The sequence below is a fragment of the Lissotriton vulgaris genome, chromosome 11 (genome assembly GCF_964263255.1).
Source record: "Lissotriton vulgaris chromosome 11, aLisVul1.2, whole genome shotgun sequence".
In the NCBI taxonomy this organism is placed as follows: Eukaryota; Metazoa; Chordata; class Amphibia; order Caudata; family Salamandridae; genus Lissotriton; species Lissotriton vulgaris.
Window position 1 is genome coordinate 447,771,175 of NC_141699.1, and position 24,469 is coordinate 447,795,643.

Below are 24,469 nucleotides of genomic sequence, written 5' to 3' on the forward strand. Positions count from 1 at the left end.
AATTGTCTTGTGTTTCCTTTTAGTATCACAATCAAATTATGGTTTCATATCTACATATTTTACCACTTATGTTTATTTATATTGTGTATCATATACTCAATATTGTTGTTAAATGTTTGTGAATCACTGTGCATGAGTATTTTCTGCATATAGACTTAAATTACTCTTCTGCTTTGAATATACTAAAAAGAGTTAAAAAGTTGAAGAACATGCACTAATAAAGTACCAGATCAAATCAAAATCGTAAAGTTTGGTCTAGCGGTAATTTAAAGATGCTGAGAATTGCACAGGTCCTAGCCATTTTCCCCGTTACAGATTATTAGAAAGTGGACATTTCTCTGCACTTACTGCTCTGTCTGCCTTGCAACTCGTCTCCAATACATAGGGTGAGTGACAGCTACACTTTTTGCATTTCTTCTAGACTGCCACAAACACAGAGAGAATAGGTATGTCTGAGCACCCATCTACATACATCCGCATTCTGATGGTCCTGCCTGAGCAGGATGGAAGAGAGGGGTTAACACTTCAATGAATATATGGTGTCCTGCTCCCACACAAAGGGTTCATTTACACCTCTCCGCCCGACACCCCCCATAGATAGCCTGGCAGGCAGAGTTGGATTGAAATGAGGACCTGTGCACTTCAAGGAGGTTCTTTGAAGTCACCCCCACATCATGGGCACTTTGGGTGCAAGTATTGCGTCTCTGATCCCCACAATCTGATATTACAGGACTTGTAACAGAAACTCTGCCAGAAAAACTGTTGTGCTGCCTAAAGAACTCAAATGGACTGTTGATCTGGAAGGCCTGCTTTTCTCCCTGTTGCCCTGCTGCTCTTTGGCTTTGCTGAAAGAGAGCTGACTCCGCCTTCACTCCAAGGGCATGTTGAATTGCCTCTGGCACCTGTCAACGCATATTGTTATCAGCGCATGGAGAAAATCAACACATCCTCGACTTGCGGGACCTGCATCAACCTATCTCACAACACTTCTCACTGTTGCGACCAGGAAAGGTATTTGTTCACCAGGACCTGCATGGGTCTTGTAGCTGGCCGGCACTCTATCGCTGTTGGTCTAAAAACTTTGTCCCAGTCCAGCATGACCTCAATTATCCCCTAAGGCACTATTTGCTTCTAAGCGCTATATTTTGTGTATTCTTTTGAAAATCAATATCTCGGCTTCCACACATTGGATTGTTATCATTTTGGTCTTTTTTATTTGTGATATAATAATCTATTTTTCTAAACCTGTTAGGAGTCTTTTTGTGGTGAATTAAGTGTGTGAGTGAGTAAGTGAGAGTGTGAAGTGTGAGACAAGCCTGACTCCTCTGTGCCAAGTTACCAGAGGGTGAGCACAGGCTATCTTTTAGTGTGTACTTAGATTCTCCTGAAAAGAATGGTGATTTCTGCCTTGCCTGATGAATATCTCAGCCAACAAGGAATTCCAACAGGCTACATAGGTGGGTGGCAAAATTAGTGCTATATGCCCACTAGTAGCATTTAATTCACAGGCCTTTGGTACATGTAGTACCACTTTACTAGGGGCTCACAAGTAAATTAAACGTGCAAATGGGTTCTAAGCCACTTTTACCCTGTTTGAGGTCATGAGCACAAGCACTTTAGATCTGGTTATCAGTGGTAAAGTGATGAGTCCTTAAAACCCAACAGAAATTGGGTTCAGAAAACAAGAGGGTTAAGGCAAAAGGCTTTGGGGATCATCCTGCAAAAAGGGCCAAGTCCAATGACAAAATAGGCATCAAATAATACCTCTGTACTTAACGTAGCTAAGCGCTTTAAATGTGCAGGTATTGAATATTCTGTGCCTGCACTTTTTTTTTAATTCGAAAGAAATGAGTAGCCTAACTTCTTACTAGGGGGCATTCTATGCAAAGAACCTGCATGTTTTAGTGGCAAACAAGTACTTTGTGACAGTGTATACTTGCAATTATACATTTCCCTTGCAAGCACTGACATACCGTACTATCAAGACTACCTACAAACCTAATTAACTGTTCAACAGTTAATTTGTTTGTCAGTGAAAAGGTGAGATTGGCGTAGAAACATTCAACATTCGGGGTGGCTTTATTGAGAACAAGCTGTGCCAAAGCTAATGACACTGAGGCTTGTCTAGTCAAAAGTTTTTATCAAGTTGCGTTAACCCAACGAGCAAAAGTACAACGCCAGCAGAAGCAGTACATGATCCCCTAAAACAGAAAACCTAGTACAGCACATGCGACAGCAACAGCACTGCAAGGTTAATTTATACTCAAAGAAAAATGGTGACATGAGCCTCAGAAGCAGCACAAGCTTTACTGACATAGATAACAGCGCTACAAGCAACAGGTAACAGCAGAACCAGGGCTAAAGTAAAGCAACTTAAACAACTGTTTCATGGGGACGCCCCGAATAGGCTCTTAGGGGCCATACTGCGCCAAACTGCATACAAAGGGCACAGTTGCTCGGGAAAAGTAATCAGCCAAAAGGCAAAAAAGAAACAGTTTGCTGAGTGATTAGAATTGTTTAGATCCGCAGTTGGATCCGACCAGGAACACACAAAAGAGCTGAACCACAGGCACCAAGAGTGCAGGCTTCAGTTGTTATTTAGCTCAAATAGTATATAACCTCAAAATGGATAAACAATAAGGAAAGGTGATGGGGACAGCCAAAGAAACAGTTTGGTGCCGCAGGAGGGAAAGAAATCAGCGAATAGGAAAGGTTTTCTTCTGGAGTACTGGGTCAATTTCAGCAGTGTCCATCCTGAATATTGCATCTGGTCCTCAAAAGCTAACATGCCATATCGGCACTGCTTAAGAGAAGTGCCGATATATCATGTTAGATTTAGAAGCCGTGCCTGGAAAGTTTTGGCTAGTTTGAAAAGGTTCATCTATAGTTATGTGTCAAGCACCTTAAACACCAACTGGAGTATAGCGTCCATTTATCAATACCTTGGTTCATGATTGGTTACAAGATTTAAAGGGCTCCTCTGACAGAACAGGTCTAGAGGCCACCTGTAGCATGTTGTCTTCAGTATGGAAAATAACAGGGTGAGGGTTCCAGTTTTAGAGTATTCTGTGCCCATTTCTGGGCGACTATATCTGAAATGTTGTGCTCATTTCTATACACCACTGGAAATGTAATATTCCTGTTGTTGAGGACTTATCCGAAATTGTGATATGTTCTAGAGGTCACCAGTGGCACGGGTAAATTTCTTTGAGGCATCTCTTTTATAGTGTCTGGTTTTAGATTCCACATCTGGAGTTGCGTGTCAATTACAGGAGACCTGTGTGGATTTTTTATTCCAGTCCAGGAGACCTTGACTTCACTAATATTTATTAGTTGCTAGGGAATGCTCTTAAGAGAGAGGCAGAGATGCCAAACATCTTATGTTGTCTACGGTACGAGGCTTCCTTACATTGAGAGCTCATTCATGCTTAGGTTTATATATGTCAGGCTTCAGCGCGCATGCGCTGTCTGGAAGACCTTTTGTCTTCAACAAAACTACTTTATTCCCACCTGCTATTAATCATTGGCTCACTTCTATGTTGCTCTTTTTTGCTAGACCCTGAGTCATTCGCTCAGCCGATATGTCACTTCCGGTTAAGACTAAGGAGCACCGGCTGGGCACAGTCTCCTTACTCCAAATTTCCTTATCTAGGTTTTAGCAAACTTAGGGGCATATTATCAAGGGGGTTTATCTCCGCTTTTTTGGCTTTAAAAGCCAAGAAAGCGGAGATAAAATTATCTCCCTATTACCTAGCTGTCCCTAACACCAGTTAGCGACAGCTAGTAGGAGATAGCAACCATCTTGGGCCCCACTTTGCATGTCAGTGATATTTATCACTAATGGCATGCAAAGTGGGCGTGCCAAGATGTTAGTGACTGAAAACAGTCGCTAACATTGCTATCTCCTATTACCAACTTTTGGAGATATTCGCGCAAAGCGCGAATATCTCCAAAAGCTAACACCTGCCCTGAGCAGTTCTTAATGAGTGAAAGAAACAGGAGTATAACCCATAGACCAAAATGGGACTGGGTACGTTAATTGTAATAAGAAACAATGTCCCACTGGGTATCAATGAAGAAGGCAGTTCAAAATTATGCATACAATACGTATTACAAAGGAAGGACAACAGGGAGTCTCAGTACATTTTGTGATAGGGTTATTAATTACCAATTGCATCAAACACGGGAAGCACAGTTAAAAGCAGCACTGTACATGAAAAGACATCATGAAACAACCCAAAGAACACTTGGTGAAAATGTGATGACGTAGTGATGGTGATGACGCAAGTGAAAGTGAGAAAAACAGCGTGGTCGGCGCAAAGTGATAAAAACAATCAATTAAAGGCTTTCACATTAAGTATGTACAATCAGACAGGTTGAATTTGAAATAGTGATAAGCCTATTGGTAGTGCGCCGTGAGATTGTGCTGTTGTAGTCGACGGCGTTTCGATCCTCTGTAAATCGGGATCCTCTTCAGGACAGGGTTGGCGTTGAATTAAGGTGCTGGTAGATAGGTGCATCGACAGGATCCAGGGATAAATAGTGGGTCCAGGACCTAATACACACTGGAGGTGTATAGTGATTGCAGCGCCTGAATCGCTGGAGGCAGAGCGTTGTCCGTTAGAAATCGGGCCGTAACGCTGGGCGATTTGGAGATTCTATTCAGTTTGCTGAGCCTGGATGAGTCAGGCAGCGGTAGCCGGTTGGATCAAGGCATTGTCGTCCCGTGCAGAGTAGCGGGTCGACTGAGCAGTTCTTAGCCATGTTATCCAATGGGAGGTGGATAACATGGCTAAGAGCATTAGCTCGGTAATGCATGAATATCGCTGACTTTTCAGCGATATTCATGCATTGTGGCCGATTTTTATCGCATTTGCGATAAACCTTGGTAATACCAAGGTTTATCTGCGATAAAAATCGCGGCAGCTCAGCGGTAATTTTTTCACGCTAACCAAGCAATAGCGATAATTATCGCTATTGCTTGGTAATATGCCCCTTATTTTTTTTTAAAGTTGCTTTACCTCCGTTGCTACTTCTACCCTCCTATCACCCTCTGACACAAACACAGCGTTTAAACGTTGCGGGCTGATTTCTGTTCTTTATAGAAGCTTAATACTGTTTACTGTGGGTGGACGAATATAGGACTCGAGGAGAGACGGAACAAAACATGGACATGAACCTGAAGTATATTCCACAGATTGCCACAGTCAAAGGGAAAGGAGAGAGTATTGGCAAAGAAAGGAGGAAGTGCTAGTAAGAAGTTGAGCTGATAGTTGTCCGTCTATTTTCACATTAGTTGCTTTTATTTATTACTTTCCCTCGGACTGCAGATACACTGTGTAAATGTGCTTTGATTTGAAGACAGTTGTGTTGAGTTTTAACGGTGTAACCTACCTAAAACTACCATGACCTGGGTCATTATTACAGTACAATCAAGAGGCGGTCGTGATAGCAATTGTCAAAAAGTAAATTACGTAAGAACATTCACCACTAATTTCTTTTTTGTTATGACTGAATCACATTTAATATACAATGTTCAAGAGATGGAAATGCATCAAATGCAATATAAAGCCAAAGCATTTGTTAGTGGCAATACAGTTGCTTCAATAAATTGCAGTCCAATCAGTATTTACAATGCTCTTGGTGTGAGTGAAAAAAGGGGGGAAAGTAGGGTAGGTCGTGGTGAGTCAGTGAGTAAGGGACAAAGTAAAAGGTATAGTGACATACATACATCATTAACGGATAAGGTACAACCTTTCCAGCCTAACATAGGTCAATTGTTCCTGGGTGTACACATATCTCAAATGTACATATTATTTATAAAAGTTAGTCTTTTGAGCTTGTATTGGGGTTGTATGTTGTCAGCGTTTCGACCCCTGGGATTAAGGGTGATTTCTGTCCTCACATTGGGGTTTTCCTCAGGACAAAACTGAGAAGAGCACTTGTTTGAAAGGAACGGACTGAGCCTAAAGCCAAGCCATCCATAAGGTGTCGGGTAAATTGTACAATGAAATATTTTGCACATACCAAAACATTACTCAATATATATTGTGCTAAGTATGTATTGTAAATCTTTATTAAGAATCTTTAATATGAAAACATATTTTTGAACTTCTGAGTGCCTTATTTGTAAAAGCGTCACGTGTACCCCACAGACAGTTACACTTTGCTCGCCACGATATTCAATCCAGTGAACATAATGGGAAATATTGAAAACTGCAAGTCCCTGAGTGCGAAGTGCTGTTTGGCAAGAACCAGGGCATACTGAAAGTGTCATACAGCAGGGGCCTCTTGGTATCTTATGCTGCAGATATCAGACAGACTTTTTTAAAGCAACACGCCTATAGCGAATATCAGCACTGGGATTTACGAACTGCAGTAGCTGAAGTAATCGAAAGTGCACCTCACACAGACATATTATTAGGTCGAGCCTATGCAGCGCGCACATGTGATCCCATGTGGAAGCTGGCTCCTCATATTGTCAGTTTACTGCCCGGTAGGTCAGCCCTTTACATTAGCAGTGGAGAGGCACTAGGCTTTGTTTACTGTTTGGGGAGGGGAGAGCCTGTGTTTCTGTGCTTTTGTCCCTGTCCTCGTGTTGCTTCCATCTCTCCTGGCCCGGCACTCCCTGCGCACACACACATCACCTCCTGCCAGGCGCTACCTTACACGGATAACATCCAGTAAATTTTAATGGCATCCGGGCACTAAGTGATTCTCGGCAGATAGGTGGCATGTTCTTGCGTTGGGTTGTCTTGTTCGGACATTTTGGGTCAATAGGGTAGCCTATGTGGAAAGAACATTGGTGTCAGCTGCGGTAATATGCGGGGGGCTCCTGTCTTGACGTGATATGTATGTAGCAACACTGAATAGTAGAAAAAAAGACTGAGAGATAGAGACGTTTGTATACATACCGTTGTTGAGTTTGGTTTGTAGAATGTATGTTTTACAGTAGAAGGCGGGGTTTTATTTTCACGTATGTTGAACAAAGTGCACTAATTATGTTTTAATGTTGCTGCTGTACTTTACCTTGGTGTCGAGAAAAAATTAGTGAGAGACTTATTTCTGTATGCTCATATGTGAGTGAATGACTGTGCTTCTAGTGAGGTCCTCTATATGGAACAGCCAGGTCTTACTGCCGTCATGATTCACAGATGGTCTTCAGTGTGTCTCATCTTTGTAAGGAAAACGTTCCACAAGTTTGCTCCTTGCACGGAGTACAAAGTTCCACCAATGTGCATCCTTTTAAAGGAGAGGCATTAAGTGGGTGTTCTGTGTTTTTTATGTATCACAAAACTTTTGTGGTCCAGGTTAATGAATATCCAACCCTGTTGGCAATGCATAGTGCTTTAGAAGATGAGCAATTCATCACAGGGAGCCGGTGAAGTGCTTGAGGAGCTGTAATGAATGATGTGATGCAGGTGTAGGTGAAACGCTCGATGGCTGATGCACTCTATATTATTTGTTTGCTTCTGGGTAGGCAGAGTGCCGCACACAGGAAAGTGTGTCTTCTGCTAAATAAACTGTGCTGACAAGGGACACTTGTGGGCAATGGCTTAGCGAGCTGAAGCACAAAATATGCAGCTGCGTAAAACCTCGAGATAGGAAGCTTCGCACAAGATGTTCAGTTGAGGTTATCATGCAAAGGTGGCGCTTGATATGATGTTGGTGGCACAGCTCTCCAAAGAGATTCATTGAGGGAAACTATTTTCAGATTATTAGGAAGGGCAAGGCTGATGCACGGCTTCCACCATCATCAAGGTGTAATGGCCAGAGCAGCAGACTTTGATGGTGGGGAACCAGGTTCGAGTCTCAGCGTTGGCTCAGCATCCTGTAATTCTGTGCAAATCACTTAATCTCCTGGTGCCTAAAAAAAAAGAGTGCGTCCTTCAATAATATAATTGGTGCTCATGTAAAGCGCTCCAATACCCTCGGGTCGAGTTCGCCCTATACAAAACTTGCAAAAAAAAGCATTTGCAATACAATAGGTCTCGCATTAGCAAGAGTTTGAGCTATTGGCATTCTAATGGGCAATGCCTTTTTCTTATCTGTTGGTTTTTAAAATATAAATAAAGGGCATTGTCATTTAGAATGCCAATAGCTTAAACTGTCGTAAATGGTAGACCTATTACATTGCAAATGCTTGTTTTGTCTTCTATGTAAAATTATATGAATATCAGCCTGCTGTCCTCCGATTCTTGCACTCCTGGCACTAACAGAAAAAGGGTCTGCACAAAATGGTAATCTGGATGTAGAGACTATCCTGGTGTTTGGAAAGTTTAAATATATCTGTGACATTAGCTGGGGGAAGATGATGTGAGAATGAGAGGAGATATATGAGGCAGGGAGAAAATGAGGAGGGGGAAGAAATTGATGAGACGTGGAGAAATTGAGAAGAGGAGAAGGTTGACATTGTGGCGTGGGTGAAGTTATAGCGAGGTGAGTTTGAGGTTGCTGAGGCGAAAGTAAAGTGAGTTGGATTTAGTGTAATGTTGATCAAGAGATATAAAATGGAAGCCAGGGAATCACAATGAGCTTTGCTTATTTTGCAAAGTGGTCTTCTAAAGAACATTAACATCTCACTAGTGAAAGTGTGTGGTTGATAGCACACTTTAAATGTCAGGTCATCTGGTCAGAAGAAAGGCAGTGAGGATGGGAGAAGGAGAGATCCCAGAGGTGGATGTAGCAAAAGGGACGGGATGCTCAGAGAGAGATATGGAGGTAAACAGTGAGGAATAGCGTTGAGTGTATGATGAATCTGAGATTGGCAGAGAATCAATGTTAATGTGTGCTGTTGGCTTTATACTGAAGGTGAACTACACAAGGGCTCTTTTGTGAGAGCAACACACCAGTGAGAATTCAGTCCTACGGTATGGAGAGCATGCGGAGGCAATGAGCTATGGCCTAAGAGAAAGAGGGTACTGTGCAGACCAGAGTAAACGTAACTTAGAGGAGAAGAAATCCAGGAATAAAGAGAACAGGCATTGAAGGAACAGTAAAAACGTTCACTTACGCTTGAAAAGAATACAGCAAAGACTTACGCAGTAAGTAGAAAAAGGGCAGTAAAACCTGTAAAGCTTTGCTGCTGGGCCAACTTGGACACAGTAAACAGCAATACTTGTCAACTACAGTAAGCAAGCATCGAGAGCCACATAGGCCTGGTAAAATTAAGCAGTGGGAGCTGGTATCATGAGTGAGGAGCGACTGAGCATCGACAGATAGCAAATTCTGAATATAAGAGGTCTCATACATCTGTAACTGGCAGAAATGCAACAGACTTACAAATACAATTTTCTGCATTTAAAACAAATAGAATTCTAAAATTGTATGGCCCGGAAACAGGGTTTCCGAATCGGGGATATGCAGTAGAAATTAGGTCACTAGTTCTTTGCTTGAACAGAAGTCTTTGTTTTAAATAGCAGGGACAGCAGGAGGGGCACCAGAAGAGCTTTTATGCAAGAGACTTGCCTAGTGCACAGTGGGGGGCCGTGACATCTTGACACTGCAAGTGCTGCAACATCCAACAGCTAATAAACAAGGGTTGAAAGTAGTATCTAGTCTACCTTTACAGTGGTATCTTATGTATGGGTTTCCCCGGATGATATGTATCTATCAGTGGTGTGGTTATGTTGGAAACAGCGACTATTGTCCATAACAAGCACGCCAATTAATATTAGGCCCATGGGTGTGCAACTTGCAGACTGTTGGCATCCAGAAGATCAGGAGAGAATTCCTCATTCTCAAAATACCCATCAGACATGGGATTTAGGATACTGTCTAAAGCATTCAGAGGAAAAATAAAACTTCTCCTTGGGACCACAAATATTTTCTAATGACTATACCAACCACCCAATTCTCCGAACTCAATAACATCCACAAAGGAGAACCACAATGCGCACTGTCACCAGACGGTCACCTTGCGGTGTCGCCTATTCGGCTTCCTGGCGCTGATACTCATACCGCTGTGGAACCCCTCCTGGCTTTCCCTGTGAAGTGTTAACTCCTGGGCAGCCCCAGGGTTAAGCCAAGCATCCTTAGCGCTGTTGGGGCTGGTGTGGAGGCTAAGCAAGCTATTGCCCAGAGTTGCAGTGTGGGGCCCATGATTAGAATAGGCACCAAGGTGAGAATTAACAGGTCCGAGGAAATTGAGCCCGAGGCGGGAATCGAACCCTGGTTCCTGGCCAGAACTCTGCATCAGGGTCTGCCGCTCTAACCATTGAGCCACACTCCTCCACCAGTAGAAAGGCGTATCAAGTCAGTCTTAGAATAGGTGATGAGTGTTTTTGCTATTTTTACTAACATCACTTTCTAGAAGAAGCTCCAATTTGTTTTAGCCATTTGTGTTGTTGGCATTTTCTTGCCGATATTCTGATAGATCCAGTTAAAGAAGTCTTACGGTTAATACAATCAATTATACAGAATTAATAAAGCATAGAAAAATCCGTCCTGGTTCAATCTTGTAGTCTTCAGATTCCAGACAAATCTTTATGTATTAAACCACTGAGCTATCTTTCCTGCATAATGTCTTAGTCGGTGGGATATTGTTTCCAAGCTGTAACTTGTTGTTCACCGGACCTTGCCTGCTTGGTAGGTTGCACGCACTTGACCGGTCTCTGGGCGGCTGTACTCCTGACAGATGCAGAGATGGTTTTTCTTGTCATGGGTGGCTGTTGCTTGTTGTCATGGCAGCAGGACGTCTCCGAATTTACGCACAGAGGCCACTGTCACAGCTATGGTGCTCTGTCTGCTTCTTTGGAAATAGTTTCCAGAACTGTCATGACTACACACCTGTCTCCATTTACCTGTTACGCACACTGCATTATGTGAAGCACTGTTTGAAATATTAAATGTGTTAATTTGAGAAAGAAAGGTAATAACATTGGACAACATAAGTAAAAGAAATTGTCATTTACAGCGACAATAGTTCTAACTTTCAGAAATGCGAGATTGATTGCATTACAAATGCTTGTTTTTTGTGCGCAGCACCTCCTCTCTTTGCACTCTTCTTGTGAAGTGTGCATGGTGCGACACATCTTAGTCCTCAGTTACTTGTATTGTTTTTAACTCTTCGTTTTACCAGTGTGCCATAATCTGTGATCCGTTGGGTGAACGTATAAGAGGAGCGATTAACACACTTATTATAATGTCCTTTTCAAAATTACAATTATGTTTTCTTACTTTCAAATGGTATTAACATTTTTGCTAAAAACGCCTCTAAGGTAACAAGCTGATATCTCATTTTGCCCCGTTGTTGTTCTTGTAAGATATTGGGAAATTCTAGGTTTTAGGTTGGCATCCTGTTGAATTGTGGTACCACTAGTCTTATATTTTTAATAAGGAAAATAAAGCTACCCATAAAAGAAAAGGCAAAAGGATACAAGCTTAGCTGCCCGTAGTCGAGAATGATTACCAGATTTGTAAACCAATATAGACATCTTAGTACAAAGTCAGCATTCTTAGATCAACAAAAATAAATGCTTGTATAACGTGTACTTTCAAACAGCCACCTGCATGCAGTAAAAAGGCAATTTGTTTCTGATTATATGGCTACGAAGTTGTGATCTATAATAAACCAACATGAATTACAAAAAAGGTGATGCCAAGGTGTTTTCTTCAAGAAAATTAATTATGAGAACAAAAAATATTAATTATCTGTCTCGTCACAACATCAGTTGTATGATATATATCTGTCATCTATTATAACGTTCATCCGATGGTTATTACCAGCAATTACAAATACAAATAACTAAACTACAAAACACAACAAAACAGTGATTCGGTTTGTGAATTATTTTTAAGATCCTTTTTTCATTTTATACATTCTTAATATAAATCAGTCAACCAAACAATATTCAATCTTGTAAGGAATTACATGTTTGAGTCCAAAAAACAAATATTCAATTCTAGATCCAGGCGGTCCAAGTGTCCTATTGTTGTGGACCCTCAATCCAAGGTTTGTGTAAGAAGCCCGATGATTTATTTACAAGGAAAACATGGCAATGTCTTTTCTTAGCCTAATTTCCTTTTCAGACACCAAACTAGCAAGAAGCACGGGAAGCCAAACAAAATTTGTATGGCTTCAGAACCAAATGATGCTCTTGGGGAATATATCCACACAGTCTCCAAATGCAAAACAGGTGCCGAAATTAATAATAACTGTCGACGCGTTTCGGCCTTTCAAATAGTTATAGGCCTCATCAGGACAAAGGGCAACATTTCATTTAAATGATCCTACAAAAAACAAAAATAAAACACAATCAATAATAATCAACTTTCAAAAAAAAGTTATTTAGGAATTTTGGAATTTAACAGTCTGTTCCACGGACACAGGCACCCGTAGGAGCCACTAACACTATGAAAGGAAAAACTTCCTCAAGGTTTAGGTATCAGAAAGGTTATTTACACACCAGAAAAGGAAAATGTGGTCAGAAATCCATCACCATAGATCATTATATTTATTTACACACATTTAATAAAAACGTCATTCAACATGAAGACACTTTCATCACCGTGTCTAATGTCCAAGTGTGAAGTGACGTATTTGAATCAACCCAAATAAAACTAACCGCATAAGCTATACATACCAAAATTTTATTATCCAAATAACAAAACCAATTATTGGTAAGGACGTCCAATGTTGCGGATATAGTTCAAAAATGTCACTCAAATCAGGGCGAACTTCATATATTAGGCACACCTGTGCAATCCAGGTTTCTTTAGAATCTCATAAATGTGGTGTAATCACCTAGATCATTCAAAAAAGAAGCTAAAATCATTACCTCGCCCTAGTCCGCTACACCAGGTTCATACGCTACTTAAACAATGTCAAACTAGTCGAAAATCAAGCTTTATATTAAATTGAAAACATGCTTCACATTCAAATTCACATTATTCGATGGTTACCCCATGTTACAGGTTAAGCCCGGGTAAAGTACCACATATCGGGGAAAACATCAAAACCAGAGCCAGACATTCACCGATTACCATGGTGAAGCAAAGCTTCATATACGAGTACAAACACGCTTACCGGCATCTGCAGGGTATCCAAACCCACATTGCATACGGGAAACGAGCCAGAGTCTCCTAACACTCGGCGTGTATCTCTGCTACCGGAAAGAGAAATGCCGGACTAAGTCAGTTCCCAGTCGGGACTCCACCTATCCTGATCCAACCAACCGGACATCTCCAGGTTAAAGGAAAACAAAAAACGGACTATGGACACTAGTGCCACTCTACCAACATGGCCGCCCTCTACTACCACTCGTGACACATTTATGTCGATTATTTTGAATATCAGCACACACAACGATTCTCAATAAAATTTCAAGGAATCATCCACAAAGAAATTAATCAAGACAAAAGAACTGGCAAGAAAAGAATTTTAGAAAGCAAGTAAAAAGTGCACCCCAATTACCAGTGTGATACCATATGCCTTTTACATTCTAAAAACAATTTTGTTCTGCAGCAAATAACCACAATATATACATTTTATACATTATTCAATGAATTTAATGTACACTTAAACATACTCAGTCCTCATACATATTACAAATGCTAACAAAAGGTCGTTTTTAAACAGTCACATGAATCAACTAAACCTTTTAACGGATAAGTGACCATATCTCATCCCTGTCATTCAGTCCAGTTTTGGAAGTCTGATATTTTTCAATAAATCTGGCTTCCAATTGGTTTAATTTAGTCTCAGTATCTACTGTGTTTCTGTTAGATACCATGCATAATACTGTCCAGTATATATCGTTGAATGAATGATTGTGACTCTGATAATGGCTGACCAAAGGGGCCCCTATGGTCATGCACTTGATACGAGATCTGTGTTGGAGGACCCTAGTTTTGACAGTCTGGGTCGTCTGTCCAATATAAACTTGATTACATGGACACTTAATACAGTATACCAGATTTCTTGAGTTACAGTTAGAGAATGCCTTTTGAATGTGTACATTTCCATTAATGTCGACTTTCTTTGAGTCCTTAGTCATTTCACATGCCACGCAATTGTGGCACCTGAAATGACCTACAACTGGGGGTAAACCCAGTAATCCCCTCGTGGTTTTGGGTACCTGTGTAGGCACAATGGTTTTAGCTCTTACAAGATGATTACGAATATTGCGACCCTTTTTGAATGCAAATAATGGTTTCGGAATATCAATTTCACCCAACAGTTTCCAGTTGTTTAAAATCATTTTTTTCACCTTATTTGCCCTAGGACCATAGGTTAAAACACAGGTTAAGGGAGTGTTACTTGTATCTTTCTTGTTGGGTACTAACAGAGTCTCTCTCGGCGTATACCACGCTCTTTTTAGTGCCACCTTTACTAATCTTTTCGGGTAGCCTCGCAAAATCAATTTTTCTCTAAGTAGATTGGCATGTGCAAAATATTGTTCTTTCTTGCTACAGTTCCTCCGAATACGGAGGAACTGGCCATACGGCAAGTTTTCTTTAAGTGATCTTGGATGGCCACTGTTAAAGTGCAAAAGGGTGTTTCGATCTGTTGGTTTAGTGTATAATCTAACCGATAGTTTACCCTCCTAATGTTCGATGTACACATCTAAAAAATTGATTTTATGGTGATCGCTTGATACTGTAAAGTTAAACTCCTGAGTTCTATGGTTGAGCCAAGAATGGAATTCAGTTAGTTGTTCTGAATCCCCATTCCATATCATAAAGATATCGTCTATATAGCGACACCAAAGGCCCACCAGATGTAAGAATGGGTTGGTGTCGCTATATATCCATCTCTCCTCAAATTGTCCCATCACCAAATTGGCAATTTCAGGTGAAAAGCTACAGCCCATAGCCACCCCAGAGACCTGGAGGTACAATTGGTCTTTAAAGTTGAAAAAGTTGTTCTTTAAACAGATACGGGCCAATTGGACAATAAATTTGGTGGGCACTTGATGTGGACGTGGTCTGGAGTCTAAAACAAATTCACACACGCTCAGAGCATCCTCCTGAGGTATATTAGTATATAGCGATTCAATATCGAAAGTGGAGAGTAATTGTTTACTAGGATAAAATTCCAACCCCTCCTCCCTCGATATCAAATGCATCATATCTCTAATATACGCTGGTATTTCCGTAACTAATGGGAACAAAAATATGCCCACATATTGAGCCAGCGGTTCCAACAGGGATCCACACGCTGCCACAATGGGTCTCCCCGGTGGGTTCGTCAATGACTTATGAATTTTGGGCAGAACATATATGTTGGGAATTTTGTTCAGCTCGCTGTTCAAAAATTCAAATTCACTTTTGCATAACCAACCACAGTCCAAACCTTCTTGAGTAATATTCCTAATTTGTTCTTTCAGACGTAAGGAAGGGTTTATATCTAACGGCCTATAGAACATTTGGTTAGATAATTGTCTAACAATCTCTTGCTCATATAGGGCGGTATCCCAAAGCACAATTCCCCCGCCTTTGTCTGCAGGCTTTATGGTTATATTAGAGTTTTGAGATAGATTTTTCAGTGCAAGGAATTCCAATTTACTACAATTAGGTCTGTAGAAGCATTTCTTACTTTGGAGTAGATCTAGCTCTCTTAACACCTGATTTTCAAAAAATGATATTTCGGGTGGTAGTAGGACACTGTCAGGAATGAATTTGGATTTATTTTTAAGTCCACTAACATTAAGTACTGTGAGACTTTCGTGTTCAAGAAAGAAAGCTTTCTACCGTATTTTTCTCAAGAAAGCCAAAACTTCAGTTTTAGTGTCAATGGGATTTTGTAAACTAATAGGGACAAATGTTAAACCCTTGGACAAAATAGAATTCTCATGTTCAGACAGAGTATAATGCGATAGATTGTAAATCGGTATAATCTCATTTTGTGTATTCCCCTGAGTCTGAAGTGCTACCGTCTGTAGGTCTTTCTACTGGTTTCAATAGAGGAAGGTTCAGACCATGGAGAGGGGTACCGAGATGGAGGGGATACAATTACCCAGGGGATGCATATCCCCACAGATGGGCCTCCAAACAGGAGATCAGTATTAAATGTCGGAACCAGAGCTCTTTCAAACCAGGAGAAAGACCTACAGACGATAACACTTCAGACTCAGGGGAATACACAAAATGAGATTATACCGATTTACCTTCTATCGCATTATACTCTGTCTGAACATGAGAATTCTATTTTGTCCAAGGGTTTAACATTTGTCCCTATTAGATTACAAAATCCCATTGACACTAAAACTGAAGTTTTGGCTTTCTTGAGAAAAATACGGTTGAAAGCTTTCTTTCTTGAACACGAAAGTCTCACAGTACTTAATGTTAGTGGACTTAAAAATAAATCCAAATTCATTCCTGACAGTGTCCTACTACCACCCGAAATATCATTTTTTGAAAATCAGGTGTTAAGAGAGCTAGATCTACTCCAAAGTAAGAAATGCTTCTACAGACCTAATTGTAGTAAATTGGAATTCCTTGCACTGAAAAATCTATCTCAAAACTCTAATATAACCATAAAGCCTGCAGACAAAGGCGGGGGAATTGTGCTTTGAGATACCGCCCTATATGAGCAAGAGATTGTTAGACAATTATCTAACCAAATGTTCTATAGGCTGTTAGATATAAACCCTTCCTTACGTCTGAAAGAACAAATTAGGAATATTACTCAAGAAGGTTTGGACTGTGGTTGGTTATGCAAAAGTGAATTTGAATTTTTGAACAGCGAGCAGAACAAAATTCCCAACATATATGTTCTGCCCAAAATTCATAAGTCATTGAGGAACCCACCAGGGAGACTCATTGTGGCAGCGTGTGGATCCCTGTTGGAACCTCTGGCTCAATATGTGGACATATTTTTGTTCCCATTAGTTACGGAAATACCAGCGTATATTAGAGATACGATGCATTTGATATCGAGGGTGGGGGGGTTGGAATTTGATCCTAGTAAACAATTACTCTCCACTTTCGATATCGAATCGCTATATACTAATATATATCAGGAGGATGCTCTGAGCGTGTGTGAATTTGTTTTAGACTCCAGACCACGTCCACATCAAGTGCCCACCAAATTTATTGTCCAATTGGCCCGTATCTGTTTAAAGAACAACTTTTTCAACTTTAAAGACCAATTGTACCTCCAGGTCTCTGGGGTGGCTATGGGCTGTAGCTTTTCACCTGAAATTGCCAATTTGGTGATGGGACAATTTGAGGAGAGATGGATATATAGCGACACCAACCCATTCTTACATCTGGTGGGCCTTTGGTGTCGCTATATAGACGATATCTTTATGATATGGAATGGGGATTCAGAACAACTAACTGAATTCCATTCTTGGCTCAACCATAGAACTCAGGAGTTTAACTTTACAGTATCAAGCGATCACCATAAAATCAATTTTTTAGATGTGTACATCGAACATGAGGAGGGTAAACTATCGGTTAGCTTATACACTAAACCAACAGATCGAAACACCCTTTTGCACTTTAACAGTGGCCATCCAAGATCACTTAAAGAAAACTTGCCGTATGGCCAGTTCCTCTGTATTCGGAGGAACTGTAGCAAGAAAGAACAATATTTTGCACATGCCAATCTACTTAGAGAAAAATTGATTTTGCGAGGCTACCCGAAAAGATTAGTAAAGGTGGCACTAAAAAGAGCGTGGTATACGCCGAGAGAGACTCTGTTAGTACCCAACAAGAAAGATACAAGTAACACTCCCTTAACCTGTGTTTTAACCTATGGTCCTAGGGCAAATAAGGTGAAAAAAATGATTTTAAACAACTGGAAACTGTTGGGTGAAATTGATATTCCGAAACCATTATTTGCATTCAAAAAGGGTCGCAATATTCGTAATCATCTTGTAAGAGCTAAAACCATTGTGCCTACACAGGTACCCAAAACCACGAGGGGATTACTGGGTTTACCCCCAGTTATAGGTCATTTCAGGTGCCACAATTGCGTGGCATGTGAAATGACTAATGACTCAAAGGAAGTCGACATTAATGGAAATTTACACATTCAAAAGGCATTCTCTAACTGTAACTCAAGAAATCTGGTATACTGTATTAAGTGTCCATGTAATCAAGTTTATATTGGACAGACGACCCAGACTGTCAAAACTAGGGTCCTCCAACACAGATCTCGTATCAAGTGCATGACCATAGGGGCCCCTTTGGTCAGCCATTATCAGAGTCACAATCATTCATTCAACAATATATACTGGGCAGTATTATGCGTGGTATCTAACAGAAACACAGTAGATACTGAGACTAAATTAAACCAATTGGAAGCCAGATTTATTGAAAAATATCAGACTTCCAAAACTGGACTGAATGACAGGGATGAAATATGGTCACTTATCCGTTAAAAGGTTTAGTTGATTCATGTGACTGTTTAAAAACGACCTTTTGTTAGCATTTGTAATATGTATGAGGACTGAGTATGTTTAAGTGTACGTTAAATTCATTGAATAATGTATAAAATGTATATATTGTGTTTTTTTGCTGCAGAACAAAATTGTTTTTAGAATGTAAAAGGCATATGGTATCACACTGGTAATTGGGGTGCACTTTTTACTTGCTTTCTAAAATTCTTTTCTTGCCAGTTCTTTTGTCTTGATTAATTTCTTTGTGGATGATTCCTTGAAATTTTATTGAGAATCGGTGGGTGTGCTGATATTCAAAATAATCGACATAAATGTGTCACGAGTGGTAGTAGAGGGCGGCCATGTTGGTAGAGTGGCACTAGTGTCCGTAGTCCGTTTTTTGTTTTCCTTTAACCTGGAGATGTCCGGTTGGTTGGATCAGGATAGGTGGAGTCCCGACTGGGAACTGACTTAGTCCGGCATTTCTCTTTCCGGTAGCTGAGATACACGCCGAGTGTTAGGAGACTCTGGCTCGTTTCCCGTATGCAATGTGGGTTTGGATACCCTGCAGATGCCGGTAAGCGTGTTTGTCCTCGTATATGAAGCTTTGCTTCACCATGGTAATCGGTGAATGTCTGGCTCTGGTTTTGATGTTTTCCCCGATATGTGGTACTTTACCCGGGCTTAACCTGTAACATGGGGTAACCATAGAATAATGTGAATTTGAATGTAAAGCATGTTTTCAATTTAATATAAAGCTTGATTTTCGACTAGTTTTACATTGTTTAAGTAGCGTATGAACCTGGTGTAGCGGACTAGGGCGAGGTAATGATTTTAGCTTCTTTTTCGAAAGATCTAGGTGATTACACCACATTTATGAGATTCTAAAGAAACCTGGATTGCACAGGTGTGCCTAATATATGAAGTTCGCCCTGATTTGAGTGAAATTTTTTAACTATATCCGCAACATTGGATGACCTTACCCATAATTGGTTTTGTTATTTGGATAATAATATTTTGGTATGTATAGCTTATGCGGTTAGTTTTATTTGGGTTGATTCAAATACGTCACTTCACACTTGGACATTAGACACGGTGATGAAAGTGTCTTCATGTTGAATGACGTTTTTATTAAATGTGTGTAAATAAATATAATGATCTATGGTGATGGATTTCTGACCACATTTTCCTTTTCTGGTGTGTAAATAACCTTTCTGATACCTAAACCTTGAGGAAGTTTTTCCTTTCATAGTGTTAGTGGCTCCTACGGGTGCCTGTGTCCGTGGAACAGACTGTTAAATTCCAAAATTCCTAAATAACTTTTTTTTGAAAGTTGATTATTATTGATTGTGTTTTATTTTTGTTTTTTGTAGGTTCATTTAAATGAAATGTTGCCCTTTGTCCTGATGAGGCCTATAACTATTTGAAAGGCCGAAACGCGCCAACAGTTATTATTAATTTTGGCACCTGTTTTGATTTGGAGACTGTGTGGATATATTCCTCAAGAGCATCATTTGGTTCTGAAGCCATACAAATTTTGTTTGGCTTCCCGTGCTTCTTGCTAGTTTGGTGTCCGAAAAGGAAATTAGGCTAAGAAAAGACATTGCCATGTTTTCCTTGTAAATAAATCATCGGGCTTCTTACACAAACCTTGGATTGAGGGTCCACAACAATAAGACACTTGGACCGCCTGGATCTAGAATTGAATATTTGGTTTTTGGACTCAAACATGTCATTCCTTACAAGATTGAATATTGTTTGGTTGACTGATTTATATTAAGAATGTATGAAATGAAAAAAGGATCTTTAAAATAATTCACAAACCGAATCACTGTTTTGTTGTGTTTTGTCGTTTAGTTATTTGTATTTGTAATTGCTGGTAATAACCATCGGATGAACGTTATAATAGATGACAGATATATATCATACAACTGATGTTGTGACGAGACAGATAATTAATATTTTTTGTTCTCATAATTAATTTTCTTGAAGAAAACACCTTGGCATCACCTTTTTTGTAATTCATGTTCCTCACCCAGATGCCCTTTGGTTTACCGGGTAACCCCTGTTATTAATAATGCTATAATAAACCAACAGCCAACTGTGAACGTTACTTTTCTGCTTAACACCATATTGACGTATTGTGATGTCTTGTTTTTTTCAGGTTCCTCGTCACATCAAGACTGTGCCATATTACAGCTGTGACCAGCCAGGGATGGGATACTGCCAGACTCATAAACCCCGACATATAAACAAAGGGTATGACGCTATCTCTCGGGATCAGGCCGAGACCACCAACTTGGAGCTCAGCCGCGACCACAGCTACATTGCCACGATCGCCCGCTCTGCTGCCCCCACCATTTACATCGAGAGAATACCTACCCTGTAATGGGAAATGCCCTGAAGGACAAAGGGGACCTCAGCACTGACACGAGTGGGGGCGGAAGGACAAACACAGGCGCCATCTTGAACTTTAGTGGCAAAAACAAGAGGGCATAAAAGGCTTCTTTCTATAACTTTGCAGACTTTCAACTTTCGAGGAACTCTAAAGGCATATGCTGGCCACTTGCGCCAATACGGCTTTGGAACTTTGACAAACAAGAGACCATTGACAAGGATGTAAATACTGCACAGTGACGACTGAGAAATAGATTTTCACTCTAGCTACATGAAGAGACTGGCCAAGAGTTTGCTTTGTGTATTTCTGTTACCTCCCAGTTTTCTTTTTCTCCATCGCACGGTTCAAGAGGCAGAGAACCACAGGGTAACTGAGAACATGGGTGGGCTAGGGTAGGAAGGGTCGTGGGCGTGGCTTCTCGTTCATGTGTTTACTACTATAAATAGCTTTGTTTAAGTTGAGATTTATTATTATTATTATTATGATTTTTTATGGCATTTGCTTTTTTCCAATTGAAAGCTTCATACTATCAGATCCCAGCCATGGGAAAGCACCTGGACCCCCCCAAAATATTGTTGACCCTGTAAATCAATGGCATATTTGATGCATGTCCATGTAAAAATACTTACTGCGCAGGGTTATTTAAACTGAAATTACCTTTATTGTGAATACAGTAATTACTGTTACTGCAACTCCAACAGGAAGTGCTCAGAAGTGTGATGCAGTCTATATGTGCCGCGTACTGGGCGGCTAGTGCGCCACCTGTTGATTTGGGTACACACGCAAGGCAGGCGTGCAGGAAAAGGGTGGGGGAGGGCAATGGGTGCGTATTTTGGTGAAACTCGGGAAACATATTTCTTAAACCGGGTGTAACATTGTTTTTTTTATTAATATTATCAGTTTAGCTTTTGTGTAGTTTTTATCAATAAAACCAAGGTGAAAAAGTGGTGAGAAATAAACATATTTTGTGATTGGAACACCACAGCCTGGCTACTGTGTGAGTGATTTGTGTAAGGACTCTGCCTAGCATGAAAAGAAGTGATCTTGGAACACCCTGCCTCACTTCCCCAGGCAATCCCAGTCGTTAACCCAGTTCAGGAAGGATATCTGCTACTGAACCCCAGCGCCCTGACGGATCAGCAGCCCCCTCCCTCCACAGTGCCTTGAAACCCTCATGGGTAAGTAGCTGTGCTTTATAAACCCCTCATTTATTGTTTGATTGAGTAAATGATGTATGTGCAACCAGCGTGCAAGTGATGAATGTGAGACCGGAACCTAGATCTACAGATCTGTCTTGAAACACACAGAATTACCACTTGGCAGCCTTCGGTGTCTGCAGGCTGATGCTCAATTGGCCCAAGCAGAAAGTGACTAAGAAATGATGAGCAATAGGTCAAAAGCAGAAGCAGTGCAGGCAAGAGGCACAGAAAGGGCGGTTAGGGATGATTGCAAGTATATGGTAAATTCACAAGCACACAAACATTATTAGAAATGGGATTTCTGATTGGCTAGGGCTTGCTCCTAACAAGGCAGAAACCACCACTCTAGTCAGGGCAAGGGTGTTACACGCTGAAGATAACCCCTGCTCACCTCCTTGGGTGCTTGGCACGAGCAGTCAGGCTTATCCCGGAGGCAATGCTTAAGGTGTTTGCGCAACACACACACACACACACACAGCAGCGACACACTAGGCACACCACAAAAGAAACTCCACACAAGGTTAAATAAAAAATAGCCTTTGTATTACTCATCAACACATTAGATCAGTGTTTCCCAAACTGTGGTCCGCGGACCCCCAGGGGTCCGTGACACATTCCCAGGGGGTCTGCAAGCAACAGTTTTAAATTCACTTTAAAGTTCCTTGAATAATCTGTAGTTTTCGGGCAACTATAAAAGTGTCAAGATAACATCCATTGATTAATGTACCTGCTGGAGAGGGATGTGTGTTTTGTTCAGTAGCAGGTTTGACTCATCTAAGGTAGCACAGAGGGTTAATATGCCTGCTGCAAAGAATGTGTACCATGCATTGAAAAAAAAACCAGTAGTTTATGTACATAGCTCAATGGGTTACTGCTTTTGTCACAGAGCTTCTTTTGTTATTGTGCAGTTTATGAGTTACAATCATAATCTAGCACCTGAAGCTATGACCTGCCATCAAACAGCTGCATGCAAACTGCATGGTACAAGTAAGTATGCTATCTTTTTTCCCAGTCTTTCATAATACTCATTTTGCCAAAAAGGTTTGTTTGGGTAGAATTAAACTGTTACAATTAAAGTCAAAGCTAACCCCTATGTTACATTCTCTGTCAAGATTTTGTGCTTCTCCAGACCAATCACTCTTAAATAAATGCTCACCAGTATGGATGACATGAATCCTACACCTTGAAGTCCCCTTTGCCTTATATAACATAACATTTTCTATACACCGATTTACACACGTACGATGAATTGTCTCTGTATGCGTGTGATGTAAAGTGCTCTGCCACCCTACACTTGTATGAGAGATGCTATAAAACAAATTAAATACATGTGACAGAGGGGATTTTGAGAGAAGAGAGGCACTGCTGGAGATTGATAGTGAGGGATTCACAAAAGAGCCCCAAAAAGATTGTTGTATTGGTGCATAGTAAGGTCATTATTTACTATACTTTAAAAGCAAATTCAATTCAATATATAATGACAAATATGTTGCAGAATGCACCATTTTTTCCGAAATTTCCTTGGTGGGAGAGCACATCAAAGTTTGCTTTGCAGTGGCCAGTCTCTCTCACTGCACTTAGTACTGGGACTGGTCTGACAACATTTGCCAGGGCGGCTTTGGGTTTCCAGTCTGGCCCAGGCAGCAGGCTCATACTGGGAAATAGAACCAAATATTGAAAAGTTAGTTGCCGAGATGCAGCACTAACCATCCCATTAAAAGATTTCGATTTTGATAATTCTTTCTACATAAAATATTAAAATCTTTAGTGATTCAAGTATTTGTTTGGTGTGCACAAGTGTGTGTTTACTTTTTTCAAACTACTGTTTTAATGTTTGAAATTTAAATCGTACAAATTGTTTGGGGGTCCTTGGCTTCCAATAGTGACTCCATAGGGGTCCTCAGGAGTCAAAAGTTTGGAAACCACTGCATTAGATCATAATCAGAAATATACACTGTGCCTACTGGCTCTAGGAATTACCTTGCAGGGTATTATATAAAGGACAGGGCCAATCGGGCCACTGCCATCACCATTAGAATCATAAGTAGTGAAAATAAACCAACCAGTAACTACTGGTATTAGCGCTAGTCATAAACACATTATGCATAAAACACATTAGATATAAACCATCTTAGGCACATATCTTACATTTGCAGTGCACCTCAATAGCACTTGGCATAGACACATTATGCGAAATAACATTAGGCATAAACACATTATATACCTCATTAGGGCCTCGCGCCTTACCGGCACCAAAGGTGCTCACAGGCCAACTGGCCGTCCTTTGGGGGCCCGTCAGGGACTTCCCCGTAATGCCCTATGTCCACAATATTCAGGGCTCTAAATGGGGCGAGGGTGCAACTCACCCTTCTTTTTCTGCTGCCAAAAATACACCCCCATCATTGCAGCTGCCCACAACCTTGTGGTGCAGCTCTGAAACCCGGCACCGCAGTGCCACTCAGGCCACTCTCACTGGGACTCTAAAACACAATGCCCCCACGTTGCAGCTGCCCACGATCGGGCAATGCAACTACTCTTCAAGA

The 24,469-nt window shown here is 40.8% G+C and overlaps 1 protein-coding gene across 1 annotated transcript in view; it reads left to right on the forward strand.

Annotated features, from left to right (window-relative positions):
- Nucleotides 1-20,615, forward strand: part of LRRTM4 (leucine rich repeat transmembrane neuronal 4) — a 1,783,294-nt gene extending 1,762,679 nt beyond the window's left edge. The window contains exon 5 of the mRNA XM_086943519.1: nucleotides 20,494-20,615. The gene's annotated coding sequence lies outside the window, so the exon portion shown is untranslated. The remainder of the gene's footprint in view (nucleotides 1-20,493) is intronic.
- Nucleotides 20,616-24,469: the final 3,854 nt, after the last annotated feature.